Genomic DNA, 7,374 nt, shown 5'->3' on the forward strand with positions numbered 1-7,374 from the left:
ACAAAAAATAAAAATGTAAATGTAAAAGAGAACCGTAGATAAAATGTGTTTAAAAGGATTCACTGGTGAAAATATAGCCGAATGGCGTGATGTCATCGATACGCGACGGCTAGAGAATGAAGTTTGTTGTCAAGTTGGAAGTCTTTCTGGGGCAACATTTGTTGGATGCCAACCGCTGTTAAACCTCATCGAAGAAGAAGTCTTTCGGGATAAGATATGACTTCCATTAAAAAGGCGTTAAAAACCCATTTTGGGTTCGATAAGTTCCGATCCCAGAAGCAGGAGGACGTTGTTAAAGCAGTTGTTAAAGGTAAGGACCATAATAAAAATGTTGGACTAACAATAACTTACGCAACCTAAGAACGGCTCTATTAATTCTAGCTAGCTAACAAGCTAATTAGCCAATTCTTCAACCAGTTCATTGACTACTAAGCTAGCATGATCAGTTATTGTCATTAAAAATATCTGAGTAATGCAGTTGCCCTAATCGGACTGTCGATGGAATGGTGTAAATTACTGCCCCTGTTGTGTGCAGGTGACAGGGATGTTTTTGTGTGCATGCCAACTGGGGCAGGGAAGTCCCTCTGCTACCAGCTTCCTGCAGTGTTGGCAAAGGGTATTACCTTGGTTATATCCCCTCTAATCGCTATTATCCAGGTCAGTCTCTCTTCTTTAGTATTTTCTTCTGTTGTATGATTTGTCCTGATTACATGATTGATTCTGATATAGGTTGAGTTATCCTTAACTTCATAGCTAGCTGTGTATTTAGGTTTCTTCAATGATGATCCCTTTCTCTGTATCCTCCATCACAGGACCAAGTGGACCACCTAAGAGACCTGAACATTCCTGCATGCTCCATCAACTCCAAGCTCCCTGCAGGGGAGCGCCGTCTGATCCTGGCCAATCTGGAGAGTGAGAGCCCCAGGCTGAAGCTGCTTTACATCACCCCAGAGATGGTGGCCTCCCCTGCCTTCCAGCCCTGCCTGACAGGCCTGCTTTCCCGGAGCCTCCTCTCCTACCTGGCTGTGGACGAGGCTCACTGTGTCTCCCAGTAGGGGCATGACTTCAGACCAGACTACCTCAAACTGGGCAATCTGCGTGCCCGTCTTCCTGGGGTACCCTGCGTGGCGCTGACGGCCACGGCACCCCAGAAGGTGCAGGAGGACATAGCAAAGTCCCTGAGGCTGCGATCACCGCTGTCCTTTGCCACGCCCGTGTTTCGCAGTAACCTGCATTATGAGGTGGTGTACAGGGAGCTACTGGAGGACCCCTACAAGCACCTGCATGCCTTCATCAGGGAGGCCCTGACCCTGGGGGAAGGCCCCAAAGGACAGGTTGGTGGACTAGATTCCAATCTGACTCTCTCTTACATGCAATATATCTTCCTACTGTACCCTATATCTAATGGATGGTGTAATCAGTTAGGGCTGGGCGATATGGCCTAAAAATCATAAGTCTATTTGTATTTATTTTTTAAACCTATGGACGATTCACGATATACAGTACCAGTCAAAAGTTTGGACACCTACTCATTCCAGGGTTTTTCTTTATTTTTACTATTTTCTATATTGTAGAATAAGAGTGAAGACATCAAAACTATTTTAATAACAAATATGGAATCATCTAGTAACCAAAAAAGTGTTAAACAAATCAAAATATATTTTATATTTGAGATTCTTCAAATAGCCACCCTTTGCCTTGATGACAGCTTTGCACACTCTTGGCAATTCAATATATCACCCATCCTTATAATCAGTGCATGGTACTTAGCTTGGGATAGTTATCTGTATGTCTTTTTTCAGGGTTGTGGAATCGTGTACTGTCGGACCAGAGAAAGCTGTGAGACGGTGGCTTACCAACTGACTAAGCTGGGAGTCCTGGCCAAGCCTTACCATGCAGGTGAGACATTCCTCAAGGGCTTGCAAACATTGTGGGCTAGGATAGTAAATGGCAATGCAAAAGTTTGATAAAGATGAGAATCAAGCAGATTGTTTTATTGGTGGTGAGACGAGACATAACAAAGTGGGTGGCATGACTCTTGACCTTTATCTCCTGCTTGTGTAGGGTTGAAGGCAGGAGATTGCACAGAGGCTCAGACTGATTGGATGCAGGGTAAGGTGCTTGTCATTGTGGCCACCATCAGCTTCGGCATGGGGGTGGACAAAGCTAATGTCAGGTTTGTGGCCCACTGGAACCTGGCCAAGTCACTGGCCAGTTACTACCAGGAATCTGGGCGTGCGGGGCGAGACGGGCTGCCCTCTTCCTGCAGGACCTACTACTCCCCCAAGGACAGGGAGCAGTTGAACTTCCTCATCCGCAAGGAGGTGGCGCGCAAACAGGTGACGTCTGGACCACACTGTCAACCTGTCTCACAGGCTGGTTATCAGTATAGCAACATGATAGTGCTGTAAATGCAATTGGTGTGTACAGTGTTCAAATCTTTTTATGTTTGTTTATTTAACGTTGAGTGAATGATTGTGTGACTTCTCTGCAGGCAAAGCGTGGCTCTGAGAAAGATCAGGACAAGGTTTCCATCACAGACTTCGAGGCCATGGTGTCATTCTGTGAGCAATAGGGGTGAGTGTTATATAACACAGGGGTTTCCGAACTATTTCACTCAGGCCCCCCTTCCAGCATTGGGGAACATCTCGCGCCCCCCTGCGCTCGCGTGCCATGTCTATTTCTGTGAGCACAAGCACTGTTCATAACACAAACTGTCACACCCCTCTTGTTGACGAAGAGAAGATTTTGCAGGTTTAAACGCTTACAGTATTTCCTGCAAATCTACACATTTGGTCATGGTGTGCGGAGAAACTTTTGCGGTTTTAAAACACATTTTCTTGCAGTTGTATACGTTTTGCCATGTCTAGTGTGTGTTCATGTGATATTTGAGTGACTCAAACATTATAACAAAATCAACAGGCTAAAAACCTAGCTAAAAAACATTAGCTGACATGGGCTAGTTGATCTGGACATTTCTTACAAGTTATAAATAGCTCTCGAAGGTATGCAATGATTGACATGACAAGAGGAAAACAATTTAGAAATTGCACCTTGTGCATTCTATTATAAAAACATTCAACAGTACGTTGAAAACCGGATAGATTCTTTTTGGGGGGTGGTGCCCTGCGTCTCCCCTGCTGACCCCTCTGGGCGCGTCACATAGTTTGGGAACCACTGATATAACACACCACAATCATCTGCATTTTGTTTTATTTCATGCAAGAGAGATACAAAAGCGTATGGCACTATTTTAGGCAGGCTAAGAAAATGCTTTTTTAAGAAGGAAGAGATACCCTTTTTAACCTATGCAACAACTATATGTAAATGACAACATTACTATTTTTCTGTTGTGTATAACTGTGAAGCATATTACAAGGCTTCCTCACTGCCTCCGTTCCATGTTTGTACAGCAGAGGGCAGGCATGGTCCTCTGAATCCCCTGAGAATGAGATGATGGCTTGTTCAGGTGCGGCTTTCTGAGTTTCCTAGTTCCGTCTAGCACGTGAACACAGCAATAAAGCAAAGGAAGTCCTTTAGATAAAATACATATGGCAACACTCTCACAAGGGGTTTGGCAAGATGTCTCCATTTGAGTGAGTTGTTGATGAAAACTGTAAAGGGCTCTTTCTTATAATCTCTGAGCCAGTGGCAGAAGTTGAGTTGACACCCATACATCCTAGAACTGACAGACATTCATCTTCCCAAGCCGTCTCTCTCGTGTGCTTCTATTGTGATCTTTTAGCTACATGTCCAGTTGTTTGTGTTACTTGATGCATGTGTGTGTGTTTCCATGCTCCTGTGTTCCTTGTGTCCTTATGTTGTGTGGATCAGTTGAAGCCGTCCTAGAGGCCCAGTCTAGTCTTGTCCATCTCTCACGGGTCCTCCTCATTCCTCCGGGGTTAAGAGGCCCATAGAGTGCCTTTCCAGAATGTCTCTCCTGGTGATACAGTGGTGACAGAGGGTTTTCAGTTCACACCAGTCTGCATGGGTCCTCATTCTTCTGGGGTTTAGAGGGCCATAGAGTGCCTGTTTATAATGTCTCTCCTCATTATTGGGGGAAGTGGGGGTTGTCTCAGGTCAGCTGACCATGTGGCCCCTTGGTTCTGGTCCTGCGACAGCAGCAGCACGTCAAACAGGTCATCAGCAGCAGGAGCAGGAAGACCACTAGGAAATAACACAGTTATAGTAGCTAGTCTACACATTTTAATTATGTCTAGGCTATGTCCAGACAGGATGATTGATTTCACACTATCTAAAGTCATATTAAAGATGTTGGAGTTTCATCCTTTGCTAGACATGTTCTAACATGTTCATCCTTTGCAAGACATGTTCTGACATGTTCTGAAGCACATGGTTAGGTGTATGGAGTATATCTCCACTGAGAGGTGTAGCTTACCGATAAAGAGGATGAGAACAGCGAAGGCCCCTATCTCCAGAGAGCTGGCGGTGGGGAGACCCTGCAGTTTGGTCCAGAGCTTCTGTAGCAGGGTCAGCATCTCCTCCCTGGCATCCATAATGTCACTCACACTGAGGGTGGGTGCAACTCTGTAGTATCTGGGTGCAGGTTGTGTGATGTGACCACTTCAATGAAGGCACAAGTAAAGGGATAAAAGTGGATGAAATATGGATGATTGATTATTAATAATGGATTATTATTACAGTATATTGTAATTATTCTAATCTAGGCATTTTTTTAATTCCTTATTCTTCACCCATAATGGACTGTCAGAGATACTGTATGTCACTGTCTAACTATGTAGATGACCTGACACCAATGGAATGTTGACAAACCATTGTGTGTTCATCCTTGAATGTATAGGCTAGCTGCTAGTGCATGCATTTCTGATGATTAGGTAGGAAAGAGTGAAATCAACTGATTCCATCTCCTCCTATAAGAAAGAGGAGGATCTGGAAAGAGTGTTATAAACTGGTAATATGTTGGTGTGTAAAGGATTTGTTTTTTCTGGTCCAGTGGGATTGTGTCTGTTCCAGATGTACTAGAGTAATTATAGCGCTCTCCCAGCAGCATAGCTGTGGACTGACACACAACAGTTATCACAACAGTCATGAGACCGAGAGGAGGGACCCACTGGCTGACTGTATAAAGGGAGGACTTTTTTCTATGTTATTTCAAGGACAGACACCGATGTTTGCCTTGTGTGTTAAAACTTATTCTAAGTTTCTGTCTATTCTTTATGCACATATGAGTAGGCCATATGTTGCTATTGCTGTGGGAAAGTATGTTCCCTATAAACTGTAAATAGCAGTTGGGTGTGACAATCGATGCCAAGACAGGATCCTGCTCATATTAATTATCTCATGATCATCATTCCACAGTTCTCCTCTTCACACTCTCTCCATCTCCTTCTCTCTAGCTATGCAGTTACACCACAGTGTTACCTCTCCTCTCCCAACCCAGATCACACTGTAGGCTACTTGATTTACATTACATGTCTGTTCTCTTCATCACAACAGTAGATTGACTTGGATTAGGATAGAATTGAATGTATTGATTCTATTAAAGGGGAAGTTTTTAGAAACATAGAATAGTGCTTCAATTCATTTGACAGTAAAATGCTTTATTAACTATAGGTGTGGCATGTAAAACAGATACCAGACTGTTGGCTCAGTATCTTTGTCCTACTGTCTGTGTCCCTTTTAAAGAGTTTCTATTCCTGTTGTGTTGCTGGACCTGACTGAGTCCATCGTGGTGGAATGTGTTCTGTCCGATGTATTTTGTATGCATTTCGCTGACAATGGTTTTTAGTTCTGTTTCCCACAGCCACTCTGTCTCTCTCTCCCAGGTAGACTCCACCAGCTGTAGTGTTAGATCCCAGTCAGACTGGGCTTTAACCAGTCTCAGGTTTCATGGCTAGGCCGGGTGGTATGGGAGCAGGTCTTCCCACGGTATTAAAGTCTAGCTAAATATTCAGCTGTTAGAAATGTCATTATGATGACAGCTAAATTACACTCTTCACATTATTTTGGTTAGGCAATAAAGTATGCTAACACACTGTTATTCTGGATATTTGCATGCATATAGGCTACATGCACACACTCACAACCAGCATACACTCACCTGAACTGTATGGGTAGTTTGCATATATGCAACAGAGCGTAAATAAAGGTGCAAAACTGTCCTTGTCTAACTAAGCAGATCAGTTAGTGATGTAACACAAGAACCAACACTTACCTGAGTGAGTGTGGAGAGCGAGTTCCCTGTGTGTGTGTTGCTGGAAGAGTTGGAGCCTGCAGTGAGACAGAGGTGGTGTCCTCGCCTCCTCAACCCAGTGGTCTTTTCAGGATTAGGGTTAGCAGAGATAAGTCCTCAAGTAGCGATTAGCATCGAGGCCAAGAGATGACCAAAACCCCATCAACTGCACTGCTGTCCTCTGTACGGTCTGTTCTGGGTTTCACAAAGGAAACAAATCAGGCTCGAAGTGAGCTTCTCCAGCTGTCATTGGTTTGCTTTCCACTGTCTCTCGCTCCACTCTTACTCTCTTATTTTCCCCCAGTTAGTAGTAGCTGTTGTCGTCTCTTGGTGCCAGTGGAAAAGGCAGCGGTTGTGCAAGAGCAACACTGTTGATATCTCCACTCACAAAGGACTCCTGCTGTGTTTTAGTGCTGTCTGCCTGTTGTATTAATATAGGCTGGTTCATCATCTCCTCCTCCTGCTGTGGGTCGTTATCTTCTTCCTTCACTCCTCCTCTGGAAAGACTGTCGCTTCATGATCTCTGTCTCTGGCTCTCTCTTCTCTGTCTCTCTCTCTCTGGCTCTCTCTCTCTGGCTCTCTCTCTCTCTCTGTTCTCTCGCTCTCTCGCTCTCTCTCTATCTTTTGCTCTCTGTCTCTCGCTGTCTGTCTCTCTCTTTCTCTCTGTCTCTCATCTCTCTCTCTCTCCCCTCCTCCCTTGGTGAGACTGCCTCTTTCCCCCCTCTTTGAAAACTGTGGAGACTGGGTTTCCATCTGAGGTAGTCTGGCTTGGTGTGTTATGGAGGTGGCTTGTCTATTATTCCCCCAAGAGACACTAGCCTGTATGAATGTGTGTATGACTGAGTGTATCTCTATGTGTTTATACATGACATAATATTGTGTATTGAGTGAAAAGAGCAAGCTGTTATACAAAGAAGCGGAACAGCTATACTCTAAAGAGTGAATAGGTATTCTCAGATGTTGAAATCTATTTAAAAGTCCTTTAGAACAGTAACATCCTCACCAACCACCACCCATGGCCAATCTCACTCACTTACAAGTCTCCTAAAAAGTAGATCTTTTTTGTTTGCTATTCAGACTAGACTCTAGAGAAGCAGTTATTTTATAGAACCTCATCTCTGTTTCACATTATTCACTCAGGAGTCATTCCACACCCACAA

At 44.2% G+C, this 7,374-nt stretch overlaps 1 long non-coding RNA gene and 1 pseudogene across 1 annotated transcript; one reads left to right on the top strand and one right to left on the bottom strand.

Annotated features, from left to right (window-relative positions):
* Positions 1–216: 216 nt before the first annotated feature.
* Positions 217–2,912, top strand: LOC123485626 (annotated as a pseudogene).
* A 105-nt stretch (positions 2,913–3,017) lies between these two features.
* LOC123485625 lies at positions 3,018–6,795 on the bottom strand. The gene is made up of 3 exons (XR_006659091.1): positions 6,197–6,795; positions 4,400–4,584; positions 3,018–4,167 (listed from the first exon to the last, which is right to left on the bottom strand). It is a non-coding gene; the product is annotated as an uncharacterized LOC123485625 (long non-coding RNA).
* Between the last annotated feature and the right edge of the window lie 579 nt (positions 6,796–7,374).

This window comes from Coregonus clupeaformis, unplaced genomic scaffold (assembly GCF_020615455.1).
Source record: "Coregonus clupeaformis isolate EN_2021a unplaced genomic scaffold, ASM2061545v1 scaf0772, whole genome shotgun sequence".
Lineage (NCBI taxonomy): Eukaryota > Metazoa > Chordata > Actinopteri > Salmoniformes > Salmonidae > Coregonus > Coregonus clupeaformis.